Source organism: Scyliorhinus canicula, chromosome 8, assembly GCF_902713615.1.
Source record: "Scyliorhinus canicula chromosome 8, sScyCan1.1, whole genome shotgun sequence".
NCBI lineage: Eukaryota > Metazoa > Chordata > Chondrichthyes > Carcharhiniformes > Scyliorhinidae > Scyliorhinus > Scyliorhinus canicula.
Genome location: NC_052153.1, coordinates 171,803,063 through 171,818,970, shown reverse-complemented (window position 1 = coordinate 171,818,970; position 15,908 = coordinate 171,803,063). Strand labels below are relative to the sequence as shown.

The following is a 15,908-nucleotide window of genomic DNA, read 5'->3' as shown; positions in this document are numbered from 1 at the left end:
AAGGGAAGGAAATCTGCTCCCCTTGCCTGATGTGGTCTGTATGTGACTCCAGACCCATAGCAACGTGGTTGATTCTTAACTACCCACTCAAGGGCAATTAAGGATGGGCAATAAATGCTGACCCAGCCAGAGATGCTCACATCCCATGAATGAACACAAAAAAAGAAATTCTATGTTGAGTTTTCAGGAAATTCCGTACCTTTCGTTGATGGAGAACGCGCATAGTCCTTAAATCAAATTGGGCTTCCGGTATCTAGAGGGTAATGTTGTAGAGTTGGAACAGATGACTGCTTTGCACAATAATTTTCACACCTTTTATTTTCATTTGTTAAAAATCTCCCAGCAGTTTTTGCTGTACTCCACAGGCTTATGATGTGACACATTAGCTGCTGACAGTTTCACACTCATCGCCGGTTAGTCAACAATTTATACAATATCAGGCTCAAAACAGGGAATAGATAGCAAGGCTGAGATTTGACACTGCACCTTTTCTGTATCACACTATGAAGCTATTTTGTACTATAAGTACATACAAATTCAGGTGTGACATTCTCTGAAAACAACGCACCAGTATTGTTCACGGTACAACAATCCAAACATACGGTTGTCCAGATGGAAATGAAGGATGTGAGAATGAAATTGCAATGTTATAGTCTCAAAGAAAGACTAGTAAACTGTTGAGAAGTACAAGCTCGAGGTATTTTTCTATCAGTTAAAAGGCAGGCTACACCCCCTCATCATTAAGAACACAGGCTTTTCGCCTTTCAAGATGGTAATGTGACATAATGACATAGCTACAAGGCCTTTGTGGCTTAAGTGGTATCCTGACATATTTTGACTCAAAGAGACAGCTGAACAATGAAATATGAAAGTAATAGGGAGCAGTCAGCCCATGGCAGACCTTGTCATTTGGTTGAATTTACCAATTTAACAGCTGAAAATTACATTCATTGAGTAAGCTTGTGGCTCTAATAGATATTTGTACAAGTGTGCACAGCTCTTTAGTGCAGGCATGGAAGCGTTCTGCTATAACTAGTGTTTGTCATGTCATCTCAATTAAATTAAGTGCCCTTGCACATCATTCACTGAATCTTGGTCTTAAGGGAAGGATGATTTAATTATTGAAGAATTCAGAGTTTTAAAAGAGCTTTCTTCACTAAATTATTTCCCAACACATCATTGAGACTCTTTACTGATTAGTATGCATTCTATGTCAGACAGTACAATATGAGAGCCAACAACAGTTACTTGATTAACATACAAATGTATGAAGTAAGATCACAAGTAGGCCATTCGGCCCCTTGAGCCTGCTCCACCATTCAATAAGATTATGGCTGGTCTGTTTGCGTTTCGAGTTTCACACCTACCCCCGATAACCTTTGAGTCCCTTGGCTCACAATAATTTATCTCCCTCTGTCTTGAAAATATTTAATGACCCGCTTCCACTGCCTTCGAAGGCAGAGAGTTCCAAAGTCTGGGAGAAAAAGATTCTCCTCATCTCTGTCCTATGAGGGTGCCCCTTAATTTTAAAATCATGCTCCCTTGTTGTGGACTCACCCACAAGAGGAACCATCCTCTCCAGTCCACTCTGTAAAAGCCACTCAGGATCTTATAGTGGTTGCAGCTCATGATATAAATTTAAAGTGCAGCAGTCATAATTGTGGCTTTCGGAGTAGGTTTAAGCAGTACCAGTCCAGTTCCAACTGGAATGGACCTCTGAGTTGACACTAATTAGGCATGTCACTCAGAAAGGTGACAGGATGGTGGTGTGGGAAATAAGATAACATGTTCATCGGATGCTGGCCCAAAATCAACCCTCTGGCGAGCTGAAATCTCTTCCATTTAAACATTGTGAAACCCAAGCTAACATCTGCATCCCCCAATGGAAATTGTGGACTCTTGTAACCTGTCAAAACCCTGTCCATAGAAACTATCTTAGATAGAGCTGGAGTGTTTGAAACCTTGATGTCCAGTTGATCACAAACTGAACTTTGCTGGGATCCCAACTGGTGTTATAACTGAACAGTAAGATCCCAGAATGGAACCCAAGCTCAAAAGACTGTCTTTTACTTGTTTTGTATATGGAGCATCAGGGTTCGAGGACCACTAATTACACAGGAAGTGTTGGGAGCTATCCTCCATTTCAGCAGACATTTTGAGAGTCAACCACATTGCTGTCGTTGACTGGATGTAGGCCAGACCAGGTAAGGCAGGTAAATTTCCTTCCCAAAAGGATTTTAGTGAACCAGATGGTTTTTGACGACAATTAATAGACTTTTTTTTAATTCCAGATTTTTATTGAATTCAAATTTCGCCATCTCATTGTGAGATTTGAACCTGGGTCACCGGATCTTGCCTCTGGATTAATTGTCTCGTGAAAGTACCATTGTGCCACCACTTCCCTTGCTCCCAAAGTGTAGTAATTTCTCATAAACCTTAGAACTATGGCAGATGTCTTTCTGGCCTCTCATGAACCAATGCCTTTTCAACTCTCTTTGATTTTACAGTTCTGGTTCCCAGTTTCCTCTGTTCCGTTGTTAACACCAGACTTTTCGATACTTCTCTTCTTTTCTCTAGTGTCCATCATTAGCTGGACTTTAGATTTCTGGCATCTGTTTTCTTAACCATTACTCCAACCTTTGTGCCATACAAGTGCCAAGCAATGACCATCTTCAACTTAACCATCTCCCTCTGACATCCAATGGCATTACCTTCTTGGAATCCCTCGCTATCAATATCCTGAGGATTATAATTGACCAGAAACTGAACTAGACTAGCCATATAAATGCAACGGCTACAAGAGTAGATCAGAGGTTAGGAAGCCTGCAGCGAGTAACACACCTCCTGACTCCCCAAACCTTGTCCACAATCTACAAGACGTATAAGGGGCTGGATTCTGCACTATCAGGATTCTCCGTTGCACCGACTGCCCAGGCATTTCCAAACGGCGTGGGGCTGCCCACAATGGGAAATCCCATTGACCAGTTGTCGAGACAGAGAATCCCGGGGCTGCACCCAGGACGGAAAATCCCGTCCAAGATGTTATGGAATACTCTCCACTTGCCTGGATGAGTGCAGTTCAAACAATACGCAAGAGGCTCGACACCATCCAGGACAACGCAGCCGACTTGATTGGCACCACTTCCACATACACTCTCTCCCTTCACCACTGAAGCACAGTAACAACAGTATCTGCAAGATGCACTGCAGGAACTTACCAAAGCTCCTTAGGCAGCACCTTCCAACCCCATGACCACTTCATCTAAAAGGACAAGGGCAGCAGATACCTGGGAACACCAGCACCTGGAGGTTCCCCTCCAAGTCACTCACTACCCTGACTTGGAAATATATTGTCATCTCATCACTGTCGCTGGGTCAAAATCCTGGAACTCCCTCCCTAACAGCACAGTAGGTGTACCTACACCACGTGGACTGCAGTGGTTCAAGATGGCAGCTCACCACCATCTCCTCAAGGCAAATTAGCGATGGGCAACAAATGCTGACCTAGCCAGTCTGCAGCCCACATCACGTAAAAAATTAATTGAAAAATGAATAGGTAAATAGCATAGCTTTTCTTCTGGCAAGATTGAGAGAGAAGTCCCCTCTTTAGCCTTCTAAAATAAGTTGCCTCTACCAGAGCTGTGAGAGCTGCCTTCTCTCTCGCTACCTACGTCATCTGCAATCAAATTATTGAAACTAAAACTTAAAAGCTATCCGATTTTACAATGCTCCAATTACTAAGCAATCACTGCTGGTTTATTTACTCTACACGCCACAGCCCTCTCTAAGCACAATGCAATCACATTTGGAATTGAAACCAACCAACATACAAACACCTTTGTCCAGCATGAATCTAACTGTAGGTTTTACCGGAAAAGGCACAGAAACATGAAATTAAACCCACTTAAAGCTGTACCTTATTTCTCATGTTTACCAATGCAAATATAAATCTCTTAAAACTAACTTTATTTTCCTAACAGCGTCTAACCCCATACTTTGAAATAACTGCAAACCCATTTCAGCTCATCTGCTACTAAAGTCTAGATCCACTCTTTTGTCATTCCCAGATTTGATTATTCATTTTTCAGGCTGGTCTCCCATGTTCTAGTGTCTTTAAATTTCAGATCATTGAAAACTGTGGTACTCTTTGCCCACCCATTCAAAAGGTTGCTCATCCATTACCGTTGCCCCCTAAAATAAAATAAAAGATCCTTTTGTTTCGTTGCTTCACGGTTTCACTCCTGCCTCTCTATGCAACCTCCTTCTGCCTCATAGCTGCTTCCTGAGCCTTCATTCCATGTCTTTGGTCTTTCACCATTGAAAGCCTTGTATTTCAGTTGCTTAGGACCCATACTTTCCAGCTCCCTCCTTCTAAATTTCAGCCTCTTCAATCCCCCCTTTCATTTAAGACCCTCCTAAAAATGACCTCTTCAACCAAGATTTTGGTTCCCCTCTTTATATCTCCACCTATGGCTCCGTGTCCTTTTTTTATTCACCCCTCCCTGAAGTGCATTTAGATATTCTTTGTGTAAATGCCATAGGTAAGTATAAGATCTTGCTGATGGTGTAGTAAGACTGTTCTTTTAGGCTGAGAAATGATATTGAGGTAGACAGAGCGAACTGTGTCCCAACTAACTTGTGAGTATTTAATGCTGGCACTGGGTACCTTAAAAAATGAGTGTTCAATTCCTCATGCATAATCTTCCTCAACTTGAGCTCCGGAGTTTGAAAGTATGGAAGAAAATGGCTTCAGTTTCTAAAATATGTGCATCCATGTATACACGGATGCACGTACTGTATATTTTACAACAATGAAACTAGCAACATAATACAACGCAACATAAGTAAGGCTGATGCCGCCTTAACTAGTTTGCAACCACAGAACGGCATGGGAGAGAGTTTTTCTCAATTTTTGTTCCTTAATTGACCTTGGGTTTCTAACTTTCTTTTGCCAGTCCCAAGAAACGACATTGTGACTGACAGTCAGAGGGGTCGGAGTGTCTAATCATCTTGCTTCATGCATCAAGATTACATAATATTAGCTTGGTGGAGCAAACTGCCTTTTTAGTTTTCTATGTCGCGAGTTTCAATTTGTTTTTCACAATTTAAGGTCTAATTGGTCTCTCCGGGGTCAGTCAATTTTTTGGATTGTTGTGCCGACTTCTCTCATTTAAATTGACCACCTTTAAGACCATGCTTGCCACATGGCAGCATGGCATGATTTGGTTTCTCAAGTGTCCAATTCTAGGCAGTCAGGTGGCATTTTCTTCAAGGTTACAGTTGTGAATCAGAGCAAACTGTGCTGTGCAATTCAAAGTACAGTGGGCTGGATTCTCCGGTGCCTTTGCCGCGTGTTTATCGGTGGTGCGCCATTTACTGTCGGTGGGATTCTATCTTTGCGCCACTTGTCAATGGGATTTCCCATTGTAACCACCCCACACTGCTTGGGAACCTGCGGGTGGGGGTGCGCTACTGGCGGGAAACGTGAATCGTAACAACCGGAGAATTCTGGCCAAAGTCATCTGAAGCTCATGCAACAAAAGTGTGAGGCAATATTGCAGAAAATATTACATATCATTTTCGACCCTGTTCCAGTTCAGTTGCAGCTGAAACCAGAGTGAAAACCAAAGTTTAACCGCCCTTGTGGCAAATGTTTGATCGAGGACGCAGTCTTGTTTGTTCGTATTTAAATATTAGAGAGCAAATGCGACAGTCTGAATTATAGAATTGTAGAATTTACAGTGCAGAAGGAAGCCATTTGGCCCATCGTGTCTGCACCAGCTCTTAGAAGGAGTACCCTCCTTAAACCCACGCCTCCACCCTATCCCTGTAACCCAGTAACCCCACCTCACCTTTTTGGACGCTAAGGGCAATCTACCATGGCCAATCCACCTAACCTGCACATCTTTGGACTGTGCGAGGAAACCGGAGCACCCGGAGGAAACCCACGCAGACATGGGGAGAACGTGCAGACTCTGCACAGACAGTGACCCAGACGGGAATCGAACCTGGGACTCTGACGCTGTGAAGCCACAGTGCTAACCACTGTGCTACCGTGCTGCCCATTTACTCACACTACATTATATAACTCGCATTTATTGGTTCGCTGGTGAATGCAGTCCTATTGTGTGCTGGATGAGCAGTGTTAAAGTATATTTAGAGAGAAGCAAATTAATGTGGATGCTAGAATCTGAAACAAAACAGAAAATACTGGACAATCTTAGCAGGTCAGCAGGACCTCAGCAGGACCTGCTGAGATTGTTCAGTATTGGGGTGGCGGGATGGCGCAGTGGTTAGCACTGCTGCCTCAAGGCGCCGAGGACCTAGGTGCGATTGCGGCCCGAGTCACTGTCCGTGTGGAGTTTGCACGTTCTCCCTGTGTCTGCGTGGGTCTCACCCTCACAACCCAAAGATGTGCAGAGTAGGTGGATTGGCCACGCAAAAATGCCCCTTAATTGGGAAAAGGAAAGAATTGAGTACTCTGAATTTATTTTTAAAAGACTTTCTGTTTTTGTTGCAGTATATTTATGCTGACAGGATTACTGGGGAATGGCCAGCTCACTGTGCTTGCAGTGCTGAAATGAATTCCCCAATCCCAATAAAATAAAGACTCACTTTCACAAGGGTCCATTGGAATGGGGGAGCTGAATTTAGCCTGGAGACATCGGCAGTCAGCACATGGTCACTGCTCTCCCACGACCTGTTCCAAAGTAACACCAGTGCCACTAAGGCCTTCCGGTGCTCATCACTCAACACCAGCAATGGCAGTGCAGCAATGCCGCAAGAAAATGTTAATTGTTTATTGTTTGGGGACAGCTTATTTTAATGTGAATCAAATGTTTGCAAATTGGCCTGGAGCTATACAGAACACAAGAAGAATGGAAGAGAATGTGGTGCACAGGAAACGTTACTCTTTTATTCTGCTTTGTATACCTTGAAGATAATTAGTTCAATGTGCTTCGGAGGTTTCTCGAAACTCTTTCTTTGAGAACAATAGCATATTTAATAAAATTAAATGAATACATATTTGACCGCTACCCCTTCACCTCTTCCGCATTGGGAATTAAATTAAAATTCTTCTCTTTGCCAACACTGTGCATAAAGTTACTGCCATTGCATCTTTTCTCATACCAAACATTTTCATACTATGTTCCCTGACATATACGCCACCAACATGCTGAAGTTGACAAAGTCACCATGAAGTTGAGTGAAGAGCTCAAAGCCATTCTCAGTGTGATTTGTTTGGAGGTGTCTGGATAAACTACTATAAAGAGGCTCTTTGTCAGTGATTAAACATCAATGTGAGATGGATATTAATAAAGTAAGTGATAAACATTTATACCTGCTTCTTTGTTGTTCCAGCTTGATCACGTTGGGAAGTTCAAGACCATGTAACTACAGCACTGTAAGTAACAAAGCTATTTTTCAGATCTCATGATCAAATGCATCTATCTGCCTTTGGGGCTGAGTCCCTCCTGCCAAAATAGCATTATCATCTTCTTGGTTGGTTTAGATTTAAGAATATTTGGCTTGCAAGCTTGAAATTTCTGATTGCAGATAAGATAATACAGCGAGCAGGGAACCCATTACAATGTTTCTGATTGTTTTTCCTTGTCAATTTATCATCCATTGTTCTGAAAGTATTACTGACTCTTCACTGAGCTTTGCATTCCTGAGACAATTGTCCTCTGACAACTCATCCAAGTGACCATCATTCATATGTGAATCTTTTCAGTGAATGATAATAGATGCTTGGTTAACCCTTTGACTTGGCTCATCTTCTGCCCATACAGCAACCTGCAGTTAGATCCTGAATACCTTTTGCCTCCCTCAAATAGAAATAGTTGGCCGATCTCCCGAAGGTCCGGTCTTATGTTCACTTCTCCACGCCTCGCATTCCTGCGCTCTCTTTCTCTGTTGCTTGTCAGAACCTCCCATTTTAACCTCAATGCACAATGAGCATCGTGACTAGGAAAATAGTTCATTTCCCTTGTTTCCCTCATCTGTGCTTTAGAGAAGCAGAAGTCCACTTCCCAGAGGAGCTACCAGCTGCAGGCAACTGCTGTCCCTCGAGATTCTACCTCTTCTGCCATCACTGCCAAAACTTTGCAGTTCCCTTTGCTGACCATTGCTCATAACCCTTCAATAACCATTCAAAAAAAGTGAGGGACAACCATCCCGAGGTCTCAAATGAGCCTGTTACCATGAACCACGGAGCCCAATTATTAAGTCCCTGCAATTGCATTTGAAAGCCTTATTAAAAACATGATTGGAAAAGTGCTTCTATCTTTAATCCTTGCAACTCCATAGTTGGCCTGCGCCTGGCTCATAGAATCATAGAATCCCTACAGTGTAGAAGGAGGCCATTTGGCCCATTGAGTCTGTACTGGCCTTGCTCCAATTTTATTATCTTTTTAATTCTTTGGACTATTTGTTTTGTAACAGATATCACAAATAATTGTATAAGGCCTTCCATTTGAATCTTGAGTATATATGAGTGATAAGAGTGATTTCAACCAAATGTAATGCTAAGCTACCTGATGATAATTTGCTTTGTTTTGAAGAACAGGTAGGAACAGATATATCACTTGGGGAGAATGGGATCAAAGGCTATGGGGAGAAAGCAGCATTAGGCCATTTAGTTGGATGATCAGCCATGATCGTGATGAATGGTGGAGCAGGCTCGAAGGGCCAAAAGGCCTCCACCTGCTCCTATCTTCTATGTATCTATGCATGTAATCACTTTCTGGTCATGATTTATTTAATTTCTTCAGTAGTCAGAGTTTCTGATAAAGTCATATAGAATCTTTATGTCGAGCATTAAGGAATCAGGAAACCAATTCTGCTGCAACTGTGCTGTCTAATAATAATCTTTATTGTCACAAGTAGGCTTACATTAACACTGCAACAAAGTTACTGTGAAAAGCCTTCAGTCAACACATTCCAGCGCCTGTTCGGGTACACAGAGGGAGAATTCAGAATGTCCAAAATACCTAACAGCACGTCTTTCAGGACTTGTGGGAGGAAACCGGAGCACCCGGAGGAAACCCATGCAGACACAGGGAGAATGTACAGACTCCACACAGACAGTGACCAAGCTGGGAATTGAACTTGAGATGCTGGCACTGTGAAGCAACAATACAAACCACTGTGCTACCATGTCTCAGACTTACTCTTTACTTTCACACTCTGCTGCCAATACATGCGAGGGCTGTTGGAGAAAATGAGAAAAATATGCTTGTTTTCCGCACTTTCAATGGCTGCTCTTAACACATGGGATAAGTTAAGTCCTACACATCACCTGAATTGTGGAAACAGCCTTCATTAAGTTGTGGTAATATGGCAGCACTGCACTCCTGTCACCAAAAGCATGTTACCTCTTCCACAGATGTACTTTCAAGCCTCCTTGTGTAACACAAGCCTTTATTGGTTGTTTTACAAGAAAGTGAGTGGAATAGTTCGAACAGTGCCCTTTTTCTCTCTGGGATGCATGTGCATGCTCCAGCTTTGACAGATGGGATGAAAATTTCCTTTCTCTGCTGCCTGTTAAATGTTTGAGGGAAATGAGTTTGGGTAAACTCAGTTCAGTTCCCAAAGGACTGGCTTTCATAGTGCAAAACAGTCTATAACTCAGACTTAATTGGCACTAATGGGACAATCTCATTCACAGACTCCATACAGGCGGTGCCTGCAAAATGGTAACATCAGGCTGATGCAGTGAGGATTGTTCAACTATTTATAGCAGCTTGTGGTCACACAAATAAATGCATTATTTGGTAGTGGATGTAAATGGCTATAGAGCATCACAATTTTCATTGACAAATTTTTACTCATTAACAGAAAGTGCTGGAAGCACTTTGATGAAAGGTTCACACCTGAAGCATTAGAACATGCACAGCCAAATGAGAATATGTCAAGAATCTCAGCAGTTTTGGACAGCAGACTGCCTTCAAAGGAAGCTCTGGGGTCAAAGCTTTTATGCCGACAAATCTCCCCCACCTCACTCACCTCACACCTGATCTTAAAATGTTCATTCATCTCAAAGTGCTTCAAGTGCGGCATGGTAACACAGCGATTAGCACTGTTGCTTCACAGCTCCAGGGACCCGGGTGCGATTCCTGGCTTCGGTCACTGTGCGGAGTCTGCACGTTCTCCCCGTATCTGCGTGGGTTTCCTCCGAGTGCTCCGGTTTTCTCCCACAAGTCCGAAAGACGTGCTGTTAGAAAATTTGGACATTCAGAATTCTCCCTCAGTGTACCCAAACAGGCGCAGGAGTGTGGCAACGAGGGGATTTTCACAGTAACTTCATTGCAGTTTTAATGCAAGCCTACTGTGACACGAATAAAGGTTATTATTATTATTACATAGATTTACATTTGAAATACAGTGACAAGTTTTTATGCAGTTACCTAAAGCTGCGCAAAGAATATCCCAATGACATGAATAACACTTTATTAAGTCACATAAGGAAGGATTATTCATTGGGCCAATGGGAGAATTACTTCTTTGAATCATGCAGTTGGATTCTTCAACTTTCATGAAAACAGGAAGCTAGCATTTTGCTTTAATATCTCCTCTGAAGACCAGCAGAACTGCTTTGTGGATTGGAATGCCACTCAGATTTTGAACGCAAAGCCTGGCTTCTGGTTCAAACCTACACTCTTCTCACATGCATGGTAGATAGGTGTATGGAGGAAGGGTTGTGTATTAGTAACTGAGACAACCTGACACACTTTAATCTGTATCTTGGTGCCATGCGGGATAATCTGCAAGCACTTGTTCCAGCCACTGGAGGCAGTCCTGAGAAAATATTCAATTTACCAGTGCAGTCAACCTTTATCTTGAGTGGTCCAAAATATACTTCCTCAGCCCTGAATCAACCTTATAGCACATCTGTTCACAAAACAATGCGACAGAATATTTTGTAGGATTTAAAAACAAATGTTGTGAGTTATGTAGAGGAAACTATTTGGAAAATTATGTTTTTACCACACAACATTACTTTGTTGTTGTTCATTGTTCAAAATATTTGATTGCAATTAAAGTCTGGAATTAAAAACCCCACTTGTAAGCATCTTTGTAAGCTTGAAGACAGTGGAGTGCACTACAAAGTTGATGTTTCCCCTGACATGACTGGCAAATTGTAGTTCATTTTAGTTAAAATAATCTATTTTTTTTCCCATTGATTTAATCATGATGATCAGAAATTAGAGTACAAAAACTAGACCATCCCTGATAGACACGACGGGTGGGATTCAGCAGAAAAATGTTACGGTTCTGCTTTTGGGCGGGTGCAGAGCGGTGTTTCTCGGTGGCTGCAGCACCGAGCTTCACTCCGCTACTCAACGCCACTTTGTGCCATTTTCTGGGGTCTTGCCGGGTTTCTCCCCATCGAGGCCACACTTAGGCAGCATCCTGCACTGCCAAACTGATCTTGCCAGCAGCACCAGCTCCTCACAGATCGGCACGGCATTTTGGAATGCAGCACCAATCTTTAGAACTCCCTTCCTTTATGCCACCGCTCCCCAGCTTTGAGGATGATGCACTATCAATTATGACGAGACAAGAGTAGAATGTAATCAAGGCTTTATTACACAGAGATATGTGGCCTCCGGCAGCAGCTGACAAAATGGCTGCTGTACAGACAGCACACATATTTATACTTTGCCTACTGGGCGGAGCCAGCAGGCAGGGATCTACCCCCGTACCTGTAGTACAGGGGCCTTACTGTAATACCAATATATACAGTATAATAGATCAGTGGTGACTATCACACAGGACTCCCCCTCTTCCCTTCCCCAACCTTTTCAGGCCCTTGAACATTCCCCCTCACACACACACACAGCCCTGTTCTTATAGCCAGGTACCTGCAGTTCTGACCCCCGGCACTGCCAACCTGGCACCTGGGCACTGCAGCCTAGTCCAGGTATTTAAATGAGCCAAATGGCTCCTGTCAGGTGGATTGAGTTGGGTGACTCAAGTTTGGCCCCCAGAGGCCATTTTGCACAATTAACCCATTGCACCCGGATCCACGTCAGGCGCAACGCAGTCCCTAATCACTTCCTTTGACAAATAAATCCTGGGTGAATATTTTGAAATGGTACAGCAACAAGGATCCTTCCATTTAGCAAGTTACTCTCAAAAATGCTCTCAGCGTAAGGTTATGTTCTTCACAAATTGATGTATTGATAATTATGATGAATAGATATTTTACTGGGTGGATCAGGCATGTATGCCATGCAATAAGGAAATTACATCAAGGCAAGAGAATATAACAGTGGGCAGGATGTTTAAGATTCGCTGGGAGTCCTGCACCCCCAGTGAGATCATTAACGATGGCCTCACCCCTTTACTGGTAGTCTGACCTCAGTTTTTTGACGCTCTGAGGAGCATTAAATGGCTCAGGAAAGGATTTCCACCCCATCTGGGAGGAAGCTCAGCTCAGAAAGCTGCTGGTGAATCAAAATAACTGGCAGCTCCCTGTTCCTGGCAGTGCCACCGGGAGTGGTAGCTGTCGCCACCATTGGAATTGCTTGAAATGGATCGGGCATGGGACGTTGCATCCCAAAATTGGTTCTTCTTATCCCAATTTTACATGTGGGGAACAGGGAAAACAAGCAGCACATTATTTCCTCACCCCCATTTTCTTTTCTGGTAGCAATGTCATTGATTGACTAATTAAGCCATTGTGGAAAATAATACATTTGATGGGTTTACATGGGCAATATATTTACATAAGAGAGCAATTTCATTGGATAGTTTTCCTAGCTTAAAACAAGCAGATTGCATTGGGATCAGTCAAAACTCCATTGCCAAGGCATTGTCCACAAATTTCAATCATTGGATTAAGCATTTAAGAACCTCAAAGATATTTAAATGGAGGCCTTCTGGTGCGGTTGGTAGCCTCTCTACTTCTGGGCGGGAAGCTCCGAGTTCAAGTTCTACCTTCGGGCTTGATGGCATTGAAGGTGTGTTTATAACGTGACCAAATATCTTTATTATCAGCCTGCGAGTCCGACCAGTATACCTGGCACTACTTTGCCTGGCATAATCATGGACTAATCCAATGGAAGAATATTGTTTCCAGCACACTTCTAGTGCTTGGCACCACGAGGAAGAGAGTAGTCAGTTAATTGCTGAATGCAGCAACAAAAATACGTGCATTTATATAGCATCTTGTCATGTTAATATTTCTCAAAGTGCTTCAGACAATGCATTTCTGCAGTGTAGGCAGAACCTTGCTTGGATGCATGTATGACATCACTTGGCATGTTGTTTTAATTGTTGCAAAGCAAGGCACTGAGCTGTGGAAAATTATTTTAATAAAACCATAAATTGAACAGGATTAAGTAAATTGCATTAAATTCGGAAGATCAAGAGGAGTAAGGTAGAAGACAGGCAGCCAACATAAATTGAGACAGTGAGGTTTTTTTGCATACACATAAGAAGTGAGAGGATATTCAAAACTGTGTGGGTTCTATTAGTGACAACTGGAACCTTTTCGGACCAAATAATTTAGAAGATGTGCGGGTTAGGTGGATTGGCCATGCTAAATTGCCCGTAGTGTAAGGTTAATGGGGGGATTGTTGGGTTACGGGTATACGGGTTACGTGGGTTTAAGTGGGGTGATCATTGTTCGGCACAACATCGAGGGCCGAAGGGCCTGTTCTGTGCTGTACTGTTCTATGTTCTATAAGATGTTTTTGGGAGATGGACTACGTCATTATAAATCGTGACTGAGGCAAACTATGATATTATTTATGGCTGGGTGGAATGGTGGCACAGTGGTTAGCACTGCTACCTCACAGCTCGAGGGACCCGGGTTCAATTCCGGCGTTGGGTGACTGTGTGGGGTTTGCACATTTTCCCCATGTCTCTGTGGGTTTCCTCCAGATGTGCAGGATGGGTGGATTGGCCATGATAAATTTCCCTTTAGTGTCTAGTGATGTGAGGTTAGGTTACGGGAATAAGGCAGAGTGGACGGGTGAGTGCTCATGGGGTAGTGTGCTCATTCGAACGGTTGGTGCAGACTCGATGGGCCGAATGGCCTCCTTCTGCACTGTCGGGGTTCTACGATTCTATGATGTTGGAATTAGATCATTTTTTTATTATAAAAGTGCAGAAAGAAAGGAAGTGGAAAGGGATTACAGAGTTCCAATTAAAAAGTTAGCATCAAGAAAAAATGGACTCCTGCAGAATCATTTCTATGATTCTAGGATTTGAAAAAAAATGTGCAAAGCAGAAAAATTTCACAATTTACTTGTACATTAATCAAATGCAATTAAATCCATCAAAAAAAAAGTGCTTGTGTCAACTTAGTTTGACGCTGGCACAATATTGAGGTTCCACTTTGGGGAGCGGGTTTGATTCTCTGCTCCACCAGTTCCAGTCATGATGCCCCCAAGAAGAGGCCGAGCACCGTTCAGTAATCTCCAGCCTCACTGCGGTGCTGTCTACACCTTTCGTTTCAAAGCAATGTGGGCAGTGACCAAGGTGAAATTCCTCTTAGCTGGAGACCAGAAAGTGTTTGGGGGGGCGAGGAGAAGAAGAAGTTGAGGGAGAAAGAGAAATAGAAAATGATCACAGCATGTGAAAACTGGGCTGGGAAACTAATGATAATGATGAACAACTGAACTTATTTCTGCAACCCGACTGATTTGAATTGCTTCCACTTGGATAAAGGTCCCTGCGCCGTTTCCTCTGCTTATTCAAAAGGCGATGATGCCGGTGACGGGCTAAGTGCAGCATCAATGAAGTCAAAACAGCTGAACAAACCCAAAGCTGCTCCACAGAGAACAGAATCTGATATTTCACATTCATTGAAGTGAAAATGTTATTTCTGAATCCAAATCGGCATTCAGATTTGCCTGCTCATACTCATTTCCAGATCCCAAAGATAAAAGGGACAAGCAGGCATTACTTCTTCAGGGACCCTAACCTGAAAGTGGCTCGATTTGTAAAAATGGTCTCGACCGTATAAGAAGATTCAGATATAGGTAAAGACTATTACACCCATCAAGCCTGTTTTTACTTGATAGATCAACTGCAAACATTTGCATTCATTTTCCATATTCATTGCAGAAAAAGTCAGAAGTATCTTCACAGGGGGAAAATACATCACACAGCGACTGGTTCGGTGCACTGCTCGGAAATGTGGTGGAGGTATATTCGATCGAGGCATTCAAGACGGCATTAGATGATTATTTGGGTTCGAAACAATGTGCAGGGGTACAGCGAATAGGCAGGAGAATTTCGCTGAATCATAATGCTCGTTCGGGGAGCTGGTGTAGACACAATGCACCGTAATGATTCTGTCATTCATCCACAGAATAGGAACAACTTGCATTTATTTGAAATGTTCCAAGTAGGGTTTCCAACTATGATGAAATATATTCCTGGAGATTTCATCACATGACCTTCCCCACACTCCAGTCATTAGTCAATCAAGACATCCATCCTTGTGATGCACTTCTTTCCACCGCCAGTTGGAAAACAAAAAGGCATTATATGCAAGTGAACAATGCTAGCCTGCTAACCAAACAGTCTTTTTCATCTATTCAGCCATGCATTCATCTGGTTTATTCTTCTATTCCAGCTCTCCCCAGCTCATGGAACTGGGAGTAATCCCGAGATTAGTATCTTTGATTCCTCCTTTTTAATTTATTTCCTATCTCTTTATATTCGGCTTTCAGGACCTCTTCCCTCTTCTTACCTATGTCATTAGTACCAATATGGAGCACAACCTCTGGCTGTTCACCCTCCGTTTTCAGAATTTCCTGCAGCCATTCAGTGACGTCCTTGACCCTGGCACCAGGGAGGCAACATATCATCCTGGTGTCCTGTCTATGCCCATACAAACATCTATCTGTTCCAATTATGATAGAATCCCCCATCACTATTACTCTTCC

General features: G+C 42.9%; 1 protein-coding gene across 17 annotated transcripts in view; it reads left to right on the top strand.

Annotated features, from left to right (window-relative positions):
- tenm3 (teneurin transmembrane protein 3) overlaps positions 1–15,908 on the top strand; it is a 4,148,867-nt gene that overhangs the window by 2,581,803 nt on the left and 1,551,156 nt on the right. For all 17 annotated transcript variants that reach the window (XM_038805737.1, XM_038805738.1, XM_038805732.1 and 14 more), the window contains one exon: positions 7,363–7,405. The gene's annotated coding sequence lies outside the window, so the exon portion shown is untranslated. The remainder of the gene's footprint in view (positions 1–7,362; positions 7,406–15,908) is intronic.